The sequence below is a fragment of the Hipposideros armiger genome, unplaced genomic scaffold, assembly GCF_001890085.2.
Source record: "Hipposideros armiger isolate ML-2016 unplaced genomic scaffold, ASM189008v1 scaffold_463, whole genome shotgun sequence".
Classification (NCBI taxonomy): domain Eukaryota; kingdom Metazoa; phylum Chordata; class Mammalia; order Chiroptera; family Hipposideridae; genus Hipposideros; species Hipposideros armiger.
In genome coordinates this window covers 1,286,003-1,310,158 of record NW_017731813.1, presented here as the reverse complement: position 1 = coordinate 1,310,158, position 24,156 = coordinate 1,286,003, and the positions used below count along the sequence as shown (strand labels likewise).

General features: G+C 39.7%; 1 long non-coding RNA gene across 3 annotated transcripts in view; it reads left to right on the top strand.

The window, feature by feature from the left end:
* LOC109395286 (uncharacterized) overlaps nucleotides 1-24,156 on the top strand; it is a 312,899-nt gene that overhangs the window by 211,513 nt on the left and 77,230 nt on the right. For all 3 annotated transcript variants that reach the window (XR_002126615.1, XR_002126614.1, XR_002126613.1), the window contains one exon: nucleotides 4,221-4,298. This is a non-coding gene — a long non-coding RNA (uncharacterized LOC109395286). The remainder of the gene's footprint in view (nucleotides 1-4,220; nucleotides 4,299-24,156) is intronic.

The window sequence follows — 24,156 nt, the reverse complement described above, 5'->3', positions numbered from 1 at the left end:
TATATATATATATATATATATATATATATATATATATATATATAATTTTTTTTAAATGGCCCCCTATAATGGCTGCTGAGGCACAGGAAATTTATGAAACTCTCACTGTCTTGGCCTCTAGAAATTTTTAGGTAATAATTGTAACTTACACCATTATGGTCTTATAGCCTTGGCCCCTATTTAACCGTAAAGTTACAGTTCCCAGTTATACAACTTACAGAAATCAGATTAATGAATGACTGGCCATATTAAATAAAAAAGGTGAATGGTTCTGTCCCCAATCTATATTGAATTTTGAATTCACACAATCCTGGCCTATCGTATCCACCTCAACAAACAATATATGGTGTATGGGAAAAGGACTTTTTATTGGGAAGGGTTAGAAAATTCTTTTGTCATACTGATTTCTATTGTAATGACACCAGATTTATAGTAAATGCTTTGGAAATATGGTGTAAGACTAAAATCATAGACAAATTAACTTTGCCTGAGGTTAATAAAACCCATGAAAATACTGATACTGAAAATCTAATGTATTGGGAAATTGAACTTAATTCTCCCCATGGAGTCATTTCTATGGAAACTAATTAATTGGCCAAAAGAAAAAATTGAACTTCTAGATCATAAAATAATTGTCTTCATTCATCTTGCCAAACTTATCATAATGTACAAATAACAGTAAAATGAGGGAGGAAAACATATTAACTTAATAATAAAAAATTATGATAATACATGTAAAGCGTTCTTTTGATGGCTAGGATGTTTGCTCTCCTCAAACTCATACTTGTCTAATATTGGACATTTTCTGCTCCTAATTGGTATTACTGGTTTAGTACTATTGTTCTTGATCCTAGTACTATTGTCCTTGTACCTAGTGTCATACTAGGTACAAAAAACAAAACAAAACATAAGGCTGACAGAAAAAACAAAACAAAATAAAACTTGGATCATGATAGCTCAAAGATTAGAAATGATCCAGAATATATTTAATAAAGACGTATAGGATCTGACTGCCTCCCATTTGCTCATATTTTCTTTTAAATATAAATAAATAATTTGATCTCGACTGCCATGCCATCTAAGGTTATAGTCTTGTCCCAACCCCATTGGTCCAACATTCAGCGAGACATACGCTGACACTATGACTTCTAGGAATGAGCCTTCCTAGCACCATGGGACCACACTATCCAACCAAAAGGTTGGTCATCAGTGCATCCTTCGGGTTGATTTATGACCAAAAGGAGGAAGTGTGGATGGAAAAGGAGCCATAGGTTAAACCTGACAAGCTCAAGAGTCTGAAAATAACCACAGAGGATGGTGTGAACATAAAAATTCCTAACTAAGGAGGGCCAGGGAGGGAAGTCACATCTCTTGAGCTTTCTCATTAAGTTAATCTGTGCCTTTTCAGTGGACCTGTTCTTTGATTTTTTGTACCTAAGATGACATCTTTTTTTGTGACCAGAGCTGGAAACTGCGAAATTCCTCATTATCATGCTTATCTCCTGATTACCACCTCTATGTGCTGTAAAGAGCGAACTGTTAGCTATCCCGCACCCACCTGTGTGGGAGGAGTACCTGTCTCTCCAATGTACTTTTATCCAATCCCAAAGATTTCCCCACTTTGCTTTCTCCCACCCCCTTAATCTATCACCAGTGGATTTCATGTAACCTTCCTCCTATGATTTTATGTATAAAATAAACTGCAAACTGCCATTTTGCAGTTTGAGGAGCATTTCCTCAATCCATTGAGATTTTGCTTCCTGGCAATTGTAGATAGTTTGGCTCAAATAAACTCATAAGTTTTCTCTTAGGCTGGATATTTTTCGTCAACAGTGGCATACCTTTCAGTAGGAGAAAAGCATTTTTAAGCGTCAAACTTAAGGCAAGTTCTTGGAGAAAAGAGAATTATTCAGGAGAAAGGCAGCTAGATGCTCTATAAAATCATGTTACCCATTATATCATAAATTAGGGTGGGCAGGAAAGTATCACTGAATCTCATCATGGATGTAACTTAGGGACACCATAGAGTCCCTTGCACCCTTGCTCGTGTATTGGTCTCACTCTCCATACTGTAAGCGGCTCCTAAATAGGACCAAGGTTTTGCATTTTTTTTTTTCTATCTCCAGTGCTTACCCCAATGCTGGGCATTGCACAATTACTCCATATATGTGACTGAATGGAATGGTTCCCCTGGCCCTGTTTATACACCAAGGCTGGCTAGAGAAGGAAGACAATCCTTGAGTCTTTCATGAGTAACTCCTCTCAGTGTTCCAGAATCCTGAATATTTGGAGAAGATTTTCATTTTGTTAAAAAAATAAAAAGATTTCTCTTCTTCAGTAAGTGTTCATTTTGATTGTGCTTGTAGTGGGCTAGAAGTGGACCAGAAGGCAAGCACATTGTGACCTCTTTCTAGAAGGCAGAGCTTCCCAGGGACACTGGCAGGCTCAGGGTTGCTATCATGGTTTACATGTGTTTTCTGAGATATGGATGGTTGTAAGTTTCTTATAGTGGTAAAATATATAAAACCAGGTTGGACAATTATTTAGGCATTTTCACTTCTATGTGAACATAGATTGTATGGCTTTGTCTCTACACTGCCTGACTTTTGTAATAACTATTTGGATATCTGAAATTCTATGAAGAGTCTTCCTCATCAGTATCCTGGGGAGTTACATATAATTCACTTCCCCCTGATTTTCCTGTTAAAACATCCTGATATTAGTTCAATGATTATTTGGTCATGGTTGGTTTATCATCAGTGTTGTTCTTTGCTTTGTCTGTACTATAATCATTAAATTTTTTTCTGATTGAATTTGCTCCTATATTTTATACATATTTTTCATAACATAGGAGGCATGTGTGATTATAATCTTTACATTTTTAAGTCAGATATTAGGTGTTCCTGAATAGAAAATGATTTATTTTACTGGAATATTTTAATTAATAAAATCTAATAAATTTTATTACTAATTCTCAAATAGAATCTCCCAAATTGTTTTTAACATATCCTGGTTATGCAATTGTTATCATTTCTTGTGTGTAATGGCATGAAAAAGGTAAGGCAACAGCTGCTATAAATTATGAGGTGTCAAAAAAAATATGGTGAGTGTTTAAATTAAAAAAAATGTATTACAACAAAAGACAAATTGCCATTAATCCCCCTCAAAATACTTCTCCTTGCTTCAAACACACTTATCCCATCATTCTTGCCACTTTCTGAAGCAGTTCTGGAAGTTCTCTTGCATGTCTTTAGTTGTGCTATGCTCAATCAATTCAAAACGTTTACCTTTCATGGTCATTTTGACTTTGGGGAAGAGCCAGAGGTCACTTGGAGCCAAAAGTCACATGGTCCCAGATCCAGTGAATAAGGTGGATGAGGACACACCATAATGCGTTTTTCTGACAGAAATTGCCGTATACCAGAAACATGTGTGACATGGAGCATTGTCATGATGGAGGATGATTTATGGCACACTTTAAAACACACCTTCTCTCAACCGTAGCTCACACCTGACTGAGTGCACTGAATCAGTTGAAACTTGTCACACGCTGTTATTAAGGTTCGACACACTGCTTCCCATATTGAAGATCCCTGCCTTTCCATCGGATGGCACTCGGCAGCAGCATTCATAGTATTTTGTGATCACAATGGAAAGGCTCCATGTCACACATCGCTTCTGGTACGGCAATTTCTGTCAAATCCTCATCCACCTTATTCCCCAGATCTGGCACTTTGCTACTTCTGGCTCCTTCCCAAAGTCGAAATGACCATGAAAGGTAAATGTTTGGAATCAATTCAGGACATCGAGGCAGCCACAACAGCGCAACTAAAGACACTCATGAAAGAGGACTTCCAGAACTGCTTCAGAAAATAGCAAGAATGATGGGATAAGTGTGTTCAAAGAAAGGGGGAGTATTTTGAGGGGGAGTAATGGTAATGTGTTTTTTACTGTTATAATTTTTTTGGGAAATTTAAACATTCACCATATTTTTTTATCACATCTTGTATGCTTGCTGCAATTTTTTACCGTGGGAGATAGATCGCAAGTGGAAAGAATGTTAATATTGGGGAAAGGGATGTATGAAAGGAATCTAAAGTTTTCCATTTTCATTTTTTAAGTTCCGTTTGCTAAAATAGTAAAATAAAGAAGGCAAGTTGAACTTAAAGATACTTCACAATGGTGGTCACTGTCTGATGGGATTGGATGTGTTTCTGCAGATTCATACCTTGCCAGCTGGATCTCTCTTGCCTCTTCCAGGGGAGACTGGGTTGAAAGAGTCAGCAGAAACAGAAAAGGTAAGTGTCACTACATCTAGTCTGCCATATTTTGAAATTAAACAAGGATTTGACAGATTTCAAAGTGTCATAGTCATGCAATTCATTCAATAACATTTAAATGAAAAGTAAGTGACAACCCTCCTATTTAAAAATAATTGAGCAAGTGTTCCTATATTGAACTGAAACATTTAAACTTCATTTCTATTTAATAAATACACCCTGTACAGGAGAAAGGCCTGAAGCTGACCTTAGATTAGTCTTCCAACATTCTCAAAGTGTGGACTAGGAGTGCCACCCTTTTTTCTGGAGGGCCATGGGGAATGGTCACTGCTGAGAAAGTACACTTGCAGCCTCCACCCCTGAGCAGGAAGTAGGGAACATGGCATGAGTTCAGTAGTCTCAGGAGTAAAGTTGCCACACTTAGCAAATAAAAATATTGTATAACAACATATGTAATACTTGGGATATACTTATACTAAAAGTGACTTATGGTTTATCTGAAATTCAAATTTAATTGGATGTTCTGTTTTTATCTTGCAACCCTACTTAGGAGGGAGTTGGAAGGCAAAAAGTCTGGGAAAACATTAAGAAGCAGATTAAAAGGAGTCTACAAAGTAGTGAGTGAATATTTCTAGTAGGAGGATGGAGACACCAATATTATTTCCATGTCATGTACTTGGAATGAGACTTGCACAAGATTTCTAAGGATGTGCAGGGGCAAGGTGCTGGTCAGAGAGGGATTCAGGTGACATCAGTATTGATTCTTAAAGAAGACCAGAAATTACCCACAAAAGGAAGACAGTGAGGGTTGAGGAAGGACACCCCGTGCAGAACAAAGCATGTCCAAAGGCACGGAGGGGTGAAGCTGTTAGACAAGACAAGGGTCTTAAGGTCTAGGCTGTTATTACTAAATGCTATTCTTGCTAAATGTTAAAATGTAGCACAGTATTTTGCAGAGGCAGCTGTAAATGGGATGAGCTTGACAGGAACCCAGCCAGATAAGTGTAGCCAACCGCAAAGATGAAATCAACATGTAATTAAACAAAGAGTATGCATAAGCAATAGCTAAGCCTCCCTTCTTGGTGACAGAGCTTTGGATGTGAACCTCCTGTCTCTTTTACTTGCTGCAAGTAAATAAAACCACCTAACGACAACCACAACCATATCTCGTTCATGAATGGAACACCCCAATGGGGGAACCCCTTGAGTTTGGTAACAAAACAGCACCGATATCTGCCTCCACGAAGTCTTTCTGGTCCCACTTAGAGGGAGTTTATCCTTCCTCTCTCTGTGCTCTCAGGGCCCTTTGTTGAAGCCTGAATCACCTAACTCTTGCACTTTCTCTATTGAGACATCTGTGATGTGGGCCCCATGAGTTGGAAATGGTAGATTCCGGGACAGATCCAGGACTCATCTACTGTCCTAGCTGAGCAGATAACCCAGCAGTGAACCTAGTTGAGCGGACTTCGCTTTTTGTAGAAAATTGAGAACAAACACATAGAATGTTTCAAGAATTTTTTAAGCAATGCAAAATTTTGCGTATTTGTATGTATTTAAGTAAATACCAAGAATTGATTTCTATAACATCAGACCTTAACTATCTTGGATTGTTTCCCAGTAAGAGAAATAAAAACATGAAAGTAAACAAATTGGAAAAATAAGTACAATTCCTTGCGTTCTTTAAGATTTGTCCTCAAGCCAATCCATATTGCTTAAGTGAACAAAGTAAAGTCTCTATTGCATGTCTCAGCACTGACTGCTTTTGCAAGTGAGATTGTAGAGGAAAGAGGTTATCCTGTATCTTGAGTGAGATACTTTTATCCCTGTGCTTAGGATCCTCACCTGCTTAAAGTTCAACTTACGGCGCTGTGTCAATAAAAAGCTATCTGCTTTGGGGGGCATACGGAAACTGAGAAGCCACGGGTGTTTGGGGCAGAGGAATTTTCTTGCTCTTCTCTTTGCATAATGGTATGATTTAGAGGCAAGCTTTCCCAGGGATAAGAACATGGAGAAGGTGGCTTTGTCTGGTAGCTTTAGCATATAGATACATTTATTTAAAAAAAATATTTCTTTCAAGAATTTTACCGACCAAGAATAAGTGGGGTTTTTTGTTTGTTTGTTTGTTTTCTGTTATTGTTTTGTTTTGTTGGTGGTGGGGATAGGCTATTTGGGGAATTATACTGTGCTCATCAGCTGTCTAAGGGTAAGAGTGGTTTGAGCCTTTCAACTCTAAGAGTGTTTATCTTGCCCCTGAAGTTAATGTTGTGTGTTCATTTTCTCTTTCATTTCCTTTGCACATTTCCTAAAAGTACTTCATCCAGGAGTTTTATTCAGACCTCTGCAGATCTATCTTGGCTTTCCTTATCCGAGAGATGCTCATATCTTGCTCTGTGCTCCCTCCAAGCAATTTACCTTCTTTTGACACCATGCAGAGAGCCTGCTGCTTTCTCTGTTGCCTTTCTTGACCCGAGTGCCTCTCTTTGGGGGTGGAATTAGGCCCAGGCTTTCTTTCAGGCCCCACTGAGGCTTGGTTTCTGCTCTCTTGCGCCACCTATTGTAACCAGCTCCAAATGCAGCTTTCCCGGTCTGGTCTCCAGCCCTTGGTTCCCAGCAGGAACCGGAGCCAAAACCTCTGAACAAGCAGATGTTATTTAGGCTGCCAGATTTCTTTCCCGCTCTTATCTGTGCTGCCGCCACTGGCTCACGAGATCAGAATCCCAAATGTCCCTAGATGACTTGCCTTGAGTCATGCAGACCCTGAGCTCCTTGGCCTGAAAGAGGAAATTTGCCAGCTTGGAGGTTGGTGACTAGCAGTTCCTGCCAGCTTCCTGAATGTGTGGTTAGTGGAGGCCAACTCTGACCAGCAGTGAAAATGCAAATGGTTTCTTTTGCAATGTCAACATACATATGGCACTTATCCTTAAATGGGCTCTACACAGTGTCCCCAACATTGGGCCACTCAGTTTTCTCCCAAGTTGCTCAGGAATTGAAAACTATGTTGTTGATGGTTTTGTGTGTTTGTTTGTTTATTTATTTTTTCCACTCAGGACTTTGCTACATTCTCACTATATTTGGTGATTCTAATGGAGGGACCACAAAGGAAGTGGAGTGCTGCTTTTTCTTAAATTAAGTCTCCCTGTTATTTCCTATTCTGGGTGAAAGATCTCCTTGATGACAGGGACTTATGCATTTGTTTATTCTCCATCACATACAGCCTAGCACACAGTAGGCACTTCACAAAAGCTTGTTGAAATGCACAGAATCCTTCTTGAGAGTCCTTTTCTATCTATCTGTGAAAAGTAAAAACTATCAGATCTGAGGTTTGGATTATTCATTCCTGATTTAAGCCCCCCAAATAAGGCTGACTTGGTAGAAATAAATGAGTGATAGTAGTGATTTCTACTGTTAAGAAGTAGGATAGTAGCCAGCTGTTGTCTCCTGAGGTTAGAAAAAGGAGCAATGTACATATGCAGGAGAGGGTTAGATATGAGATAGAACTTCTTGAGAGCAAAGGTTACTCTTATAAAATACACGGGGATTTATGCCAGCAATAGTTCAATAAACATGTATTAAGCTACTACATTGTACCAACACTATGCTAAAGTTGGAGTTAAAAAGATTAATAAAGTACAGTGCCTGACCTCATAGAAGCCTGAAACAAATAAACAATTTCAATGTCATTTCCTAAGTGATAAGAGAGAGACGTGTCATTGGTATTGTGGGAGCATGATAAAGGGGCACTAATTCAAGCTGTGTAATCAAGGAAGGCTTCTTGGAGGATGTGGTGCTTGTACTGAGTTTTACCATTGTGTGAGATATATTTACACGTCAATAAACAGATGCAGTCATGCATTCAAGGAAAGGTGGACAGTTAGATTAACTGATGTAGAAACATTGAAACCATAAAAAAATCCTTTCAGTCTTTCTGAGTTGAGTTATCTGGGACATGCTTCTGTCCCATAGGAAATATTTTACAATCCAGGTGGCCAAGGGAGGCTCAGTTTTCTGTTCCCTGTTTGATTTGTCACCTTATTGGGACAGACTTTTGTAGACTTAGGAGTGGAAAGGTAAAAGAGGGAAATTTATTTTCCTCTGCATCCAAGGGGCATGGTCCTTTAAGCAACCTCTCTTCTCCAGCTGCAGAGCTGGCACATCCTTAATGCATTAGAGCCGAGCTATTTGGGGGCTGCCCGCAGGGTCATGCTGACTGGAGTCTTAGGCAAGGCCATCTTCATGTGATACTGGAGGCCACACAGAGGAAGGCTAGGTCTCGGGCCTGCCTGCTGGCTCAGAGGAAATAGACTGTTACCTAGGAAATCTTGACAGCAGCTACTCTTTGAATTCCAACAGATTGCTTTACCAGGCCCCATTGTACAGATGAGAAAACCAAGGCTGAAAATTGTGGCGCTACTTCCTAGTTCTGGAGAACAATGGATTGACTACTATGTACTACTTTAGCTTGTTATTTCTTACTTCAGTGCTGTAGCTAGTGCCCCCACCCCTGGAGTGGGAACCTCTGAGAGGAATTTTTCACAGAAAGAAGTGCTTTTGAAATGGCATGCCAGTTAGTAATGGCCTGTTTCTACTGGATACCCTGATTGTTGGGCTGGCATCATGAGAATGGGGGTTTCCAGCCTCCTTCAGGGAGGTCATTCAATCCCAGCCATGGCAGCTGGTGTCCTCCATGCCCTGGACCACCATCAGAGAAAGGAATCTGAGGGGAAACAAAGAATGCTGCTGTGGCTGCAGACCTGAGCCCTCCACACCCGCTCGCCCGAGGCGGGCCCCAGTGGGGCTGGTGCCAGGCGCTGTACCGCTTCCTCACCCCTTTCCTGGGCCCCTCCACTCATCTGCTTGCTTTCAGAACCCCAGCCATCCTCAATGGGTCTTTGTGTGCACCCCAGGAGCTGGCCCGGAAGAGCCTTGATCGAAATGCTGGACAGAGATGTCTCCTCTGGATCTTGGCGCTGCTCCGGTTGCTGCCCATCTTGTGAGGAGCAGGCCTTTATTGTGCCGCCACATTGCTCCATATCTGGGAGCGAGCTGGGACCTGGATGAATGGGAGAAATGTTCTGCACCCATGCACAGTGGGGTCATCGGTGGGGCAATGGGAATGGCGCTGCCTCAGTCACTTCCCCTGGGTTCTCTTTCCCACTCTCTTAGCTGCTTTTCCTCAGAGGTGGCTGTGCTGCTATGAATACCAGGAGGCACAATTAAATGGTCACTCCTTATGTGCCATGCATTTGCTAAGGCCTTTACCCTGTTTAATTAAAACTTCTCAACAATCCTGTGAGATACGTGGTCTCATTGTCCCCATTTTGCAGGTGAAGAAACTGAGGTAGGAGATGTTAAGCAACCTGTCCTGTGAATTCTGAACACAGATAGAATGGGTCTCTGCCTTTCCCCCCTCCTTCTAGCCTTCAAGCTGTCTCCTACTAGACGACACTTTACACTTGGCTACCTGAGAAACACCATTCAAGGTGCTGGCGGTGAACTTGGGGGACCCAAATGGAAGCAAAGCCTGCTTCTGGCAAAGTGCAGAGAGCCTCCTGGCCTTCTGAAGTCCCATCTTGTTTACATTGTCACCCCTTTGTACATATATATAATATATATATATATATACATATATATTATATATATATTATAATATATATATATATATACACATATATATATTATATATATATTAAATATATATTCATTTACAGTTGACATTCAATATTATATGAGTTTCAGGTTTACAGCAAGCACAGTGTTTAGACCTTTATATAATTTATGCAGTGATTCCCCCTGGTTAGTCTAGTACTCACCTGGCACTGTACATAGTTGCGGCAACATTACTGACTATATTCTCTATGCCGTGCTTTACATCCCCATGACTATTTCATAACTACCAATTTGTATTTCTTAATCCCTTCACCTTTTTCACCCTGCCCCCCCAGCCCTACTGCCTTCTGGCAACCATCAGTTTGTTCTCTGTATTTATTAGTCTGTTTCTATTTTGTTTGTTCATTTATTTTGTTTTTTAGATTCCACATAAAAGTGAGATAATGTTAAAGGCTTAAAAGTGAGACCTGAAACCATAAAACTCCTAGAAGAAAGCACAGACAGTAAACTCTGGCATTGCTCTTAGTAATATTTTTTCTGATATCTCACCTCTGACAAGGGAAACAAAAGAAAACAATAAACAAATGGGACTACATCAAACTAAAAAGCTTTTGCACAGCAAAGGAAACCATCAACAAAACTAAAATACAACTACTGAATGGGAGATGTTTGCCAATGTGCTTTTTTATAACCAAGAGTAACATTTTATTTCATAAGTTGCAAGAAGCTATGGATGCATAAGGGAAAAGTTGGGGTACAACTACTTATTGACAATTTTGCTTAAAAGCTCTACCCTCACCCCCAGAAAATAAAATGGTTTTGTGAGGTAATCATTACATGAGGGTTAGGACACAGGATTCATGTCCAGTGTCAGTGGTCCCAGCTCTGTTATTAACTGCACTGCTTTGGCCTATGTCCTGCTGGAAATCAGGGGCTAGAGTTAACTCCAGGTGCCTGACTCGCCAGCTCTCTCTGGTCAAGTTAAAGTCTAGGTATGAATCTTGCTATTATTTTTTTCTTAGAAGATAGAAACCATGATATTGTATGGCAGGGCTCTCCAGCTTGAGAAGTGTGATCCGTAGCTCTCTTATGGGGCAAAGCACAATGGTCCTTTTGGGGGACAGAAATTTTAACCATGGCTTTTAAAACAGCTCTGTTAGCTAAGCCAACTAGTCAGCTGGGAAGGGTTGTATTTCTCTGTTTGCAAAGAAGCTATGAGCAAGCTGTGATGAAACAAACAAAAATAGCAGGAGAAATGCAGTTCAGATCTTAAGAAGAACTTCCTGACTACAGTGTGGTGAAATAAATAGGCAAAATTATAAGTTGTCCTCCAGAGTTCATTTGTATTTATTTGTTTTTTCTTTTTTTCTCTTTCTTTTATTCTGAGCGTAATGCTGTTGAAATTTTTTTAATTAAAGTTTATTGGAGTGAAAATTGTTAATAAAGTTACATAGGTTTCAGTTGTACAATTCTGTAATACATCATCTATATATCACATTGTGTGTTCACCACCAAGAGTCAGTTCTCTTTCCATCACCATATATTTTATCCCTTTTACCCTCATCTACTACTTCCCTTCCCCCTTAGCCTCTGGTAACCACTAAACTATTGTCTGTGTCTATGAGTTTTTGTTTATTCATTTATTTGGCTTGTTCCTTTGTTGTTTTCATTTTTTTTTTTTTGTAGAGGGGAGTGTCACTGGCCCTCATATGTGGGATCTGAACCGGGGCCCTCTGGCGTCACAAGCCAGTTCTTAACCATCGCACCACTCGGCCGGCCCTTGTTTTAATTTTTATATACCACATATCAGTGAAATCATATGGTTCTCGACTTTTTCTGTGTGACTTATTTTGCTTAGCATTATAATCTCAAGATCCATCTATGTTGTCACAAATGGCACTATTTCATCTTTTCTTATGGCAAAGCTGTATTCCATGTGTATATACACCACAACTTCTTTATTCAATCATCTATCGAAGGACACTTTGCTTGTTTTCATGTCTTGGCCACTGTAAATAAGGCTGCAATGAACATCAAAGCACATATATCTTTACAGATAAATATTTTCAGATTTTTTGGGTAGATACCCAGGAGAGGGATTACTGGGTCAAATGGTAATTCTATTCTTATTTTTTTGAGGAACCTCCACACTGCCTTCCATAGTGGCTGCACCAATCTGCATTCCCACCAACAGTGTATGAGGGTTTCCTTTTTCTCCACAGCCTCCAATACTTGTTATTATTTGTTTTGTTGATGATAACCATTCTAACTAGTGTGAGGTGATATCTCATTGTGGGGTTTTTTTGCATTTCTCTGATGATTAGTGACGTTGAGCATGTTTTCATTTTTCTATAGGCCATTTGTATGTCCTCTTTGGAGAAATGTCTATTCAGGTCCTCTGCCCATTTTTTAATTGGATTGTTTGTTTTTTTGTTGTTGAGTTGCATGAGTTTCTTATGTATTTTGGGTATTAGTCCTTATCGAAGGCTTTGTTTGCAAAATCTTCTCCCATTCCATTGGTTGCTTCTTTATTTTGTCAATGGTTTCTTTTGCCGTGCATAAGCATTTAGTTTGATATAGACCCATTCATTTATTGAGCTTTTACGTCTCATGACTTTGAAGTCATATTCATAAAATGCTCTTTGAACCCAAGGTCCATAAGTTTAGTACCTATGTTTTCTTCTATGCAGTTGATTGTTTCAGGTCTTATGTTTAGGTCTTTGATCCACTTTGAGTTAATTTTGGTACATGGTGACAGATAGCATTCTAGTTTCATTCTTTTGCATGTGGTTTTCCAATTCTCCCAGCACAATTTTTTGAAGATTCTGTCTTTTCTCCATTGTATGTTTTTGGCTTCTTTGTCAAAAATTATCTGTCCATGCTTATGTGGGTTTATTTCTGGGTTTTCAATTCTATTCCATTGGTCTGTGTATCTGTTTTTCTGTCAATACCATACTGTTTTGTTAATAGTTGCTCTGTAGTACAAGCTGAAGTCAGGGAGTGTGACGCTTCCAGCATTGTTCTTTTTTCTTAGGATTGCTTTGGCTACTTGGAGTCTTTTGTAGTTCCATACAAATCTGATGATTGTTTTGTTGTTGTTCTATTTCTTTAAAAAATGCCACTGGGACTTTGATGGGGATTGCATTAAATCTGCATATTGTTTTGGGTAATATGGCCATTTTAACTATGTTGATTCTTCTAATCCATGAACACGGAATGTCTTTCCATTTCTTTGTGTCTCCTTTAATTTCTTGTTAAAATGTCTTATAGATTTTAGTGTGTAGGTCTTTCGCATTCTTGTTTAAGTTTATTCTTAGGTATTTTATTCATTTTTTGCAATTGCGAAAGGAATTGTTTTTTTATTTCTTTTTCTAAGATTTCATTGTTAGTATATAGGAATGCAATGGACTTTTGTATGTTGATTTTGTAGCTGGCAACCTTACTGTATTTGTTTATTGTTTTTAATAGCTTATTGGTGGAGTCCTTAGGGTTTTCTATATATAGCATCATGCCACCTGCAAAAACTGACAACTTTACTTCTTCATTTCCAATTTGGGTGCTTTTTATCTCTTTCTCTTGCCTTATTGCTCTGGATAGGACTTCCAATACTATGTTGAAAAGCAGAGGTGATAAGGGACAGCCCTGTCATGGTCCTGAAGGTAGAGCAAAGGGCTTCAGTTTTTCACTGTTATTTATGATATTAGCTGAGGGTTTGTCATATATGGCCTTTATTATGTTAAGTCATTTTCCTCCAATACCTATTTTGTTAAGTGTTTCAATCATAAATGTTGTATCTTGTCAAACGCTTTTTCTGCATCTATTGATGTAATCATATAATTTTTGTCCTTTATTTTGTTTATGTGGTGTATCACATTGATCGATTTGCATATTTTGAACCATCCTTGTGCCTCTGGGATGAACCCCACTTGGTCATGGTGTATAATATTTTTAATGTATTGTTGAATTTGATTTGCTAGAATTTTGTTTAGGATTTTTGCATCTGTATTCATCAGAGATATTGGTTTTAATTTTCTTTTGTTGTGTTATCCTTACCAGGTTTTGGTATCAGGGTAATGTTGGCCTCATAAAATGAGTTAGTGAGTATTGTCTCTTCTTCAATTTTTTGGAAGAGTTTGAGTAGGACAGGTATTAGATCCTCTTTGAATGTTTGGTAGAATTTACTAGTGATTGCCATCTGGTCCCAGACTTTTGCTTTTGGGAAGGTTTCGAATGACTGATTCAATTTCCTTACTGTTGATCGGTCTATTTAGATTTTCTAATTCTTTGTGATTCAGTCTAGGAAGGCTATATGTTTCTAAGAACTTGTCCATTTCTTCTAAGTTATTGAATTTGGTGGCATATAGTGCTTCGTAGTATTCTTGGATGATCTTTTGTATTTCTGTGGCACCTGCGGTAACTTCCCCTCTTTCAGTTCTGATTTTGTTTATTTGTGTCTTTTCTGTTTTTATCTTAGTGAGTATAGCCAACGGTTTGTCAATTTTATTAATCTTTTCAAAGAATCAGTTCTTTGTTGCATTAATTTTTTCTATGGTCTTTTTGTTCTCTGTTTCATTTCATTCTGCTCTGATTTTTATTATTTTCTCCTTTCTGCTGACTTTGGGTTTCATTTGTTCTTCTTTTTCTAGTTCTTTAAGGTTTAATGTGAGGTTGCTTATCTGGGATTTTTCATCTTTCTTGAGATAGGCTTGTAATGATATAAATTCCCCTCTGAAACCTGCTTTTGCTGCATCCTAAAAATTTTGGTAGGGTGTATTTTCATTCTCATTTGTTTCTATGTATCTTTTGATCTCTCCTCTTATTTCTTCTTTGACCCTATAGTTCTTTAAAATATGTTGTTTAATCTCCATATTTTTGTGTTTTTTTTCTGCTTTCTTTTTGTTGTTGGTATCCAATTTCAAAGCCTTGTGATCAGAGAATATGCTTGGTATGATTTCAATCTTCTTAAATTTGCTGAGGCTGGTTTAATGTCCCAATATATGGTCTATCCTTGAGAATGTTCCATGTACACTAGAAAAGAATGTATAGTCTGATGTTCTAGGATGAAGTGCTCTATAAATATCAGTCATGTCCATTTCATCTAATGTGTCATTTAGGGCTGATATTTCTTTATTTATTTTCTGTTTGGATGATCTGTCCACAGCTGTCAATGATGTATTTAGGTCCCCTACTATAATTGTGCTTTGGTCAATTTCTCCCTTTAGTTCTATTAGCAGTTGCTTTGTATTTTTGGTGCTCCCTGATTGGGGGCATAAATATTGATGACTGTTATATCTTCTTGTTGTATAGTCCCCTTTATCATTATGAAATGTCCATCTTTGTCTCTTGTTACCTCTTTTATCCTAAAGTCTGTTTTATCTGATATCAGAATGGCTATACCTGCTTTTCTCTGAATACCATTTGCTTGGAGTGTCAATTTCCACCCTTTCACTTTGAGTCTGTATTCGTCCCTGTAGTTGAGATGTCTCTTGGAGGCAACATATGGTTGGGTTTAGTTTTTTTGATCCAATCTGCTACTCAGTGTTTTTTTACTGGTAAGTTCAGTCCATTTACATTTAGCGTGATTATTGACATATGAGGATTTCCTATCATTCTGTCTTTGGTTTTCTGGTAGGACTGTGTCTCCATTGTGTCTTTGCCTTTTCGTTGCTGTTTATTATTTCAGTGTGATGGTAGTCTATGATTTTTCCCTCTGTGTCTTCTTTTTTTATGTCATATTTTAGTTCTGGATTTTTTTTGAGTGCTACTATTAAGTTTATGTTAAAGAAAGTTTCATATTTAGAGTATTCCATTTTCTTCAGCATGCTTGCTTTCTCCATTCCCTTGTGATGGTTCAGACCTTTACTCTCTCCCCTGTTATGTTTTTGTTGTCACAAATTATCCCTATTTATGCTGAGAGTTGATTTCTGTGCTGTAGTAGCAAGTTGTCTTTTTCCTCTCTCTCTCTTTTTTTTTAGTGTTTTTTCTTCTTTACCTTGTATGTTATGTTTAAGTGTATAGTAACTATTTGGTGGAGGGGTTGCTATTTCCTGCTTCTGCCTGTCTGTTCATAATACTACTCATGGTTTTGTATTCTTTTGCATTTTTGTTTCAGGTTGAGTAGCCTCCTTCAGGTATTTCTTATAGTGCAGATTGTGTGTTAGAAAATTCCCTCAGCTTCTGTATGTCTGGAAAGGTCTTTATTCCTCCTTTATATTTAAAGGATATCTTTGCTGGATATGTTATTCTTGGTTCATAATTTCTCTGTTTCAATAGATTGAATATTTGAGTCCACTCCCTTCTGGCTTGTAGGTTTCTGCTGAAAAATCTGATGATAATCTAATGGGCTTTCCTTTGTAGGGTACCATCTTCTTTTCCCTGGCTGCTTTAAAGATTCTTTTTTTGTTGTCAATTTTTGACAGCTTCAAGACAATGTCCCTGGAGAAGGCCTGTTGGGATTGAGGTAATTAGGTTGTCTATTTGCTTCTTGGGTTTGAGGATCTAGTTCTTTCCACAAGTTTGGGAAGTTTTTGTTGACTATGTGTTTGAATATACTCCCTGTTCCCTTCTTCCTTTCTCGCCTTTCTGGTATGCCCATTATTCTCATATTGCTCCTTCTGATGGAGTCAGAAAGTTCTTGTAGAGTTCTTTCATTTCTTTTAACTCTCAAGTCTCTCTCTTCTTCCATCTGTGTCATTTCTAGATTTCTACTTTCGATGTCACTTATTCTTTCCTCCGTCTGGTCAGCTTTGTTACCTAAGCTGGTTATTTCATTCCTTTCTTTTACCGAGTTCTTAATTATCAAAAATTCTATTTCATTCTTTTTAAAAATTTCAATCTCTTTGGTAAAATGTTCATTTTGTTCTTTGATTGTGTTTCTGAGTTCATTAAACTGCCTACCTGTGTTTTCTTGTATTTTGTTGAGTTTTTTCAGAACTGCAATCTTGAATTCTCTGTCATTTAAGTCACATATTTTCATGCCTTTAAGTTCATTTTCTGGAGACTTTACATTTTCTTTCTGAGCTGCCTTGTTACCTTGATTATTCATGGCAATTAATGAATTATCATTTCTCTTCCTAGACATCTACAGGAGTGGGTTCTGCAACAGGTTGATAGCAAGAGGTCTTTTGCTTTCCAGTAGGTGTTGGTAGAATGTTTTATTTTCTCTCTGACTGTAGCCTTTTATTCTCTCTCATGCTGTAGTGTTCTATTTTCTCTGCATTGTTCTGGCTTCTCACACAATGCGGGGTTCTCTGGAAGGTGGGCTTCTCTGTGAGCAGGTCACCTGTGTCTCAGGGCACTGCCTCCATGGGGGGATGTGGAGAGCTTCTGAAGTTCCAAAGCTTTTCCTGCACCAGATTCAGGGCCTGTGTGTTTCAGCAGCTCTGTTTACCTCTTCAGGGATCTGCCCAGATAGGTGAGGGCAGGGGCGGGGTGGGTTGTGGTTGGTGGCTCTGAACAACGGTGGCGACCACTAGCACAACCAACCCTGAACCCAAGGCTCTCTCCCCTTCGCCGGAACTAGTTGGGCCGTGAGTCCATGGCTGCGGGCTGCAGTTCTCAGAACTGAAAATATCTGTTCTTTTGATCTGACACTGCTACCTTTCTGCTTCTAGCATTGGGAAAGGGGGTGAGGGAAAGCTCTGGGAGGGTGGGGAGGGGTTGGCTAGGCTCTCTGCCTATGCTCTCCATCCTCTGCTTGGCACTGAGGGCTTAAACCACCACTTTCACTCATCTTCCCTCATTCTTTGCTCTGAGGTCTCTGTTGTGAGCATTGGGTTCAGCCGTGTTATATGCTGATCCCTTAGGTGGGATTGTGGGCCATAGCTAGAGCTCTAGCAGTCTGTTTTTTCCCTCTCCCATGACTGCTGTAGCTCGGTCATGCAGGGAACTTTGAGCTCCAGTCTGTGTCCTGTGCCTGCGCCTCTACGCAAGCTGCGGTTTTGCTCTTCCCCCCTTCCCTCCTCCCCCGCTTGTCCAGTTTGCCCACCTTTAGATTATTTCAATTCCATGTCTTAGTCTTGCCTGTCTGATGTGCAGGGAGTCCTTTGTGGAGTTATAGCTATTCAATTTGTTGTAAATTCCAGGGGAGATTTCAAGAGGCTCACCTCACTCCACTATTTTTATGACGTCATCTTTTTATTGTTTTTCCTTTTTAAAAACATTAGCTCTTCACCTATTTAGGCCTCATTATAGTCCATACTATTTCTGGGGATAGGGGGATGACTACCCTAAACCTTATGTAGAGGGAAATTCCTTTATGTCCACGTTTCACTCATGACAAGAAACTCTCTGGAATTGGAATCCTCAGAATTTTGCATAATGTGGTATGCTCTGCCCCTCATGGTGAAGGGTTAATGTCCACTCCTAGACACTATTGCATTCAGCCTCAGAAACGACCATGTTGTAATGATGAGTAAAGTGGCTGAGTCACTTTTCTGTGCATTATTCTCCAAGTTGCTTTCTATAGTCTTTTTGTATTGCTCTGATACCCAAGGATCTTTCCTCGAGCATGCTTCTCCATTAAGCCATTGCTATCATCATGGGTTACTACAGTTTAATTGTGGTGAGATATAATAAACACTTATGTTATGAGTAACTGGAGCATAAGTGCAGCAGAGGAATACACATCACAATTAAGATAATAGTCTGTAGATGACGAAGGTTCTGAGATGTACAGTGTTAAGCAAACAAAAGTCATAAACACTCATTAGCTTACCTTTCAGTACCAGCCCTTCTCCACTTAATGTGCCATCATTCTTTGGTCTTTTTCTTGGGAGTCACTTGCTTCGTTTTTACTTCACTAGTCCCATTTCTGGGAGTGGAACTCACTCTTCACACAAATACTAGTTAAAAATAACAGAATTCAAGAGCATGTGGGATAATTCATGGTAGACAGAGGAAAGGACTTTTTAATTGTGGCAAGGAGGATGTATAGGAGAGAAAGCCATGTGGATAAGACACGTGAAAGTCACCTCTGGTGAATGGGCTACTGATGTTTGAGAAACTCTGGATCTCAGTTCTTTATCCATAGGATAACATGTGAGTCATTGGACAATTTAATCTTTGTGAGTAAAGCTGTCCATTTAGTCATTGGACTTTGGTTGGTAGGCAATGCAGAATCACTATGCTTAAACTGTGAACAGTAAGCAACAAGAATATCACCAAGCGTTTGTGAAAAGAAGAGTGATAGGATCAAAGGCATGCATCAGGAAGACTAAACTGAAAGGCACATGTAAAATGAATTATGATGGGTAGATATTAGTATGGGAAATCAAATGAGAAGATATACAAAAGTCCAGTGGAGAAAAAAATGAGAACTTCAGCAAGGATAATTGCAGCAGGACTAAAAGAAAAGGACTAATTCAAGAAATACAATGGAGACAGAATGGACAGAGATTGGCAACAATATAGCTATGAAAGAGGGGCATAGGTGAGGGAGAAGTTAACTGTGACAGTCCTTATCAGATTTCTCCAGGAAGTAACTGGGCATTTGTCCAATGGGCAGTGGAAGTAATTGAACGTCTTGCACTTTTCTTGCTGAGAAACAAGGAGAGAGCAGCAGCAGTCTATTAGCTGTGTAAATTTACCCCCATAATCAATCATTATGGCCTTGACATAGGATGAGTCAAAATAAGAAATAGCATGGTGGACACAGTTTTGTACTTCTAAGAGGGGTGATGCCATTGTGTGGATGCTTTTGCCACTACTCGGGCCCCAACTTAACGATGATGATATCTAATGATCAGGATGCTTTTAGTTAGTGGGACTGTCTGTACACAGAAATGGGGAGAATTTCAGAAAGAATGAGAAGAAAAAAATGTAACAGTGCCATGACAATATCCTGCATGACCAACAATGCTGGATGACTTTTAGCGTTTTAGATTACTTCCTACCCTCACTCTGCTTGTCACCATTTCCCTACTCAGAAGCCAAGAGCTCTGATACTAGATTTCCTCGACTTTAACAGTGAAGTGAGAAATGGCTTGCAGTCAAGTTCTGTGTTCATTGCTGTCATGCCACCTGAAAACGGTAGGCATTGGGAAGTAGAGTGAAGATGACATCTTGTTGGCCTTCAATATTAAGGATTGTGGTATGGGACCATAGGATTTGTTTCATTGGTATCTCCCTTTGGGCCTCTCAGATAACCTGGCAGCACATTCTTTTACGCTGACTCCAGGATAAGAAAGAATATTCTTTCAGTAAGCAGAGCACAGATGACTAAAGTTCCTTCTTTAAAAGAAAAGCCCAGAGGTTTCTTCTTTCTATGATCCATGTTGATCTCTGGCCAAGGACCTAGGAAATCCCCTGAAGATGAGCAGCTCTTGAGGGTCCAACTGTATTCTTAATTAAAGACAAGAAATTTGACTCTTCTTACAACCCAATTTGGTTTTCCACATTGAAAGCTGCTTTTAGCTTAAGATGCCCTTTCTCCTTTGGGCTGGAAATAATAATATCTACTGTCGTTATTTGGTATAGGAAAACTAAACATCTGTGTAGTTAAGTCAGGCAAACTTCAGTTTGTAAATTTTCCTCCAAAGCATGCACATGTGATTACTTCTGATTTCCAGGTTCCTATGGGGGCTGCAAACTTCTGGAAAGCTTCTGGATCAAGTGGCACTGGGGCCTCTTGAATGAAGCCACTCCTCAAAGGGTTATTGGCATCTACCAACCCTTTTGCTCATAATGCCAGGTTTTTGATAGGGGCATTAAAGCCAGCTTAGGTTTCTTGTATCTGTTTCACCACATGCACATGAGACTTGTCCTGATTTCTTTGTTTTCTAAGTTACAAGTGGAAGGTTTAACCTTGGAACCCTTCAGCTTCTGTCTGAGTAAGAAATTTCCATACTGAACGACTGCTCTTGGTATTTCTGGACACATGTGGGTCATCTTGGCTTGTGAAAATGAGTTCAAATATTTCTTTTCAAAAGACTGTTCCTCAGACTGATGAAAACCCTCAGATTCTGAGCATGGATCTGCAATGCTGTTGCTTAGTTAACCATGAATTGGTGCCAAAAATTGAGGACACATTCCTAAGATCATTTTTTTCTGTTGTTGTTGGAAGGCTGTTTGGCTGGTCTTGCAGGTACCTTTCAGAAGCAGTCAATTCTCAATAATCTGCACATGGTTTACATGACTTGTGAATTATTTATGGATAATTTTTAATTCCATATTGGCTGTGCCACTGCTTGACATCTTCCCAGTAACATATCCCTCATTGTTTTCCTCTCAGCTAGGGATGCCTAGGGTATGTTACACAGTCTAATATTTGCATAATAGAAAATAAAAAGGGAGGTAAATTTATTAAAAAATCATCATGAGATTTCCAGTTAAGGTGGTGGAGTGGGTAAACTCTGTGCTTGCCTCCTCTCATGACCACATCAAAATTACAACTAAACTACAGAACACCATCATTGCAAATCACCTGAAGTCTAGCTGAAAAGAAGTCCTACTATGAAGGACATAAGAAAAATCCACCTCAAGACTGGTAGGAGGGGCAGAGACGCAGAATGGGCTGGTCCCACACTCGCATGTGACCATTAAAAATGGGAAGGGATATCTTGGCTGTTGAGGTCCCCTCTGAGTAGTGAGGTATCCAAGACCCACACCAGATCCCCTAGCCCAGGACTCCAGTGCTGGGAAAACAAGTCCACACAACTTCTGGCTGTGAAAACCAGCAGAGTTTGTGGTTGAGTGAGACAAAGGGCTGCTAGAGTCCCAGGTGTTCCTCTTTTTCTTTTCTTTTTTTTTTTAGCTGAGCCATCCTGCTACCTGTTGGCAGCTCAGCGGCTGCTCAGCTCGGGCTGGACTCGAACCACTGTTGCTCAGAGCTCAAACTCTTGAGCGAGCTCTTAACCAACTGAGCCACTCGGCCGGCCCCCAGGTGTTCCTCTTAAAGAGCCCACACACAGATTTATTCGCTGGTAGAATCACTCCCTCTGAGCTTCAGTGCTGGGACAACAGCTTGAAAGGTGTTAGCGACCTATGGGGAGAAACTGACTTTTCTGGCTTCAAGATGAGGGCTGGAAGGGCAGCTTCCTCTGAGACAAAAACGCCGGCAATAGCTTGTGTTTCTTTATTGAGCCCTCCCATCTCCTGGTGTGCAGATGCAGGCAGCCACCATATCTGAGTCTCCACCAATTTGACTAATGCTGTTCACCCTGTTCTGGTCATTTGATGAGACACTGCCCCACTCAACTTTCAGACCCACCCAAGCTGCTTCCAGTGGCTTTTCCATACAAATAACCTATATTGGCTCATGCTATGGACTTTCCTAATGTCTCTCAAAGGTTCACAAAACCCAAACCAGCACCATCTGGCCTCCACATGCCCTGTGGAGCTGAGCAACCCCAAGCTGGGCACTAGTGGCAGCCTACTTTGGTTCACAGCTTGGGCTATCAAGGTACCCCCATGACTAGCGTGGATGGCAGCCATCTGTGGATTGCTCTGTAGATCATGTCTGATGCCACCAAGCATGGCACAGGCTACACCTAAACTTGGCCTGTGGCAGGGACCCTCCCATGAGGTCCCAGGGCTGGCACACTGGTGGCCAAATTTGGACCCAGCCAGAGTACCACCTGGTTGCCTTCATGGGTGAAACACCCAAAAGGCAGACTGGGAAGGCACCAGAGTCCTGCTAAAGTGAATCCGGATCCACAGGGTCAGCCCCTGCACCACCGATCCTCCACTGTAGTCATGGCCAGTCCTCACAACAAATCAGCCCAAGGGCCAATCCTTCCCATTGACCTGCAAACAGCAACCAAGGCTTGACTACAACAGGGAGGCACACACAACCCACACAAAGAACACATCTGGAGCACCCAGCTCAGATGACCAGGGAGACTGTGCCACTGGGCCTCACAGGATGCCTACTATACAATGTCACTCTACAAAGACAGGGAAACATAGCAGCCTACCAAATACACAGAAACAAACACAGGAAGGCAGCCAAAATGGGGAGACAAAAAATGTATCCCAAATGAAAGAAGAGAACAAAACTCCAGAAAAAGAACTAAACAAAATGGAAGCAAGCAATCTACCAGATGCAGAGTTCAAAACACTAGTTGTAAGGATGCTCAATGAACAGGGGAAGAGTAGATGAACTCAGTGAGAATTTTAACAGAGGTAGGAAACATAAAAATGAAGATAGAAAACATGAAATAGAACCAGTCAGAAATAAAGAATACAATAATTGAAACAAAAAAATACATTAGAGGAAATCAGCAGTAGATTTGATGAAGCAGATGATTGAATCAGTGATTTAGAAGATATGGTAGCAGAAAACACCCAATTAGAACAGCGAAAAGAAAAAATGATAAAAAAAAATGAGGACAGTTCAAGGGACCTCTGGGACAAATCAAGTGTAACAATATTTACAGCATTGGAGTACCAGAAGAAGAAGAGCGAGAACAAGGAATTGCAATCCATTTGAAGAAATAATGATGGAAATTTCCCTAACCTGGCAAAGACAATGGATATACAAGCACAGGAAGCACAAGATGAACCCAAAGAAGCCCACACCAAGGCACATCAGAATTAAAATGACAAAGGTTAAAGACAAAGAGAGAGTTTGAAAAGTAGCAAGAGAAAAGTAGTTATCTACAAGAGCGCTCTCATAAGACTGTCACCTGATTTCTCAACAGAACTTTGAAGGCTGGAAAGGATTAGCATGAAATATTCAAAGTGATTAAAAGCAAGGACCTAGAACCAAAATTATTCTACCCAGCAATGCTATTATTTAGAATTGAGGGACAGATAAAGAGCTTCCCAGACAAGAAAAGTCTAAAGGAGTTAAATATCACAAAATCAGAATTACAAGGAATGTTACAAGAATTTTTTTAAGATTAAAAAAAAAATAAAGACAAGAAATATAAACAATAAAATGGCAATAACCTTATATCTATCAATAATTACTTTAAATGCAAATGGATTAAATGCTCCAATCAAAAGATTGGTTGGCTGAATGGATAAGAAAACAAGACCCTTACATATGCTGCCTACAAGAGACTCACTTCAGATTGAAAGATACACACAGACTGAAAGTAAAGGGATGGAAAAAGAAAATCAAAACAAACAAAAAGCTGGAGTAGCAATACTTATACCAGACAAAAGAGTCTTTAAAGCAAAGGCTATAACAAGAGACAAAAGAAGGACCCAGTGATCCCACTTCTGGGTATTTATTCAAAGAAACCCAAAACACTGCTTTGAAGGGATGTGTGCATCCATATGTTCATTGCAGCATTATTTACAATAGCCAAAATATGGAGGCAAC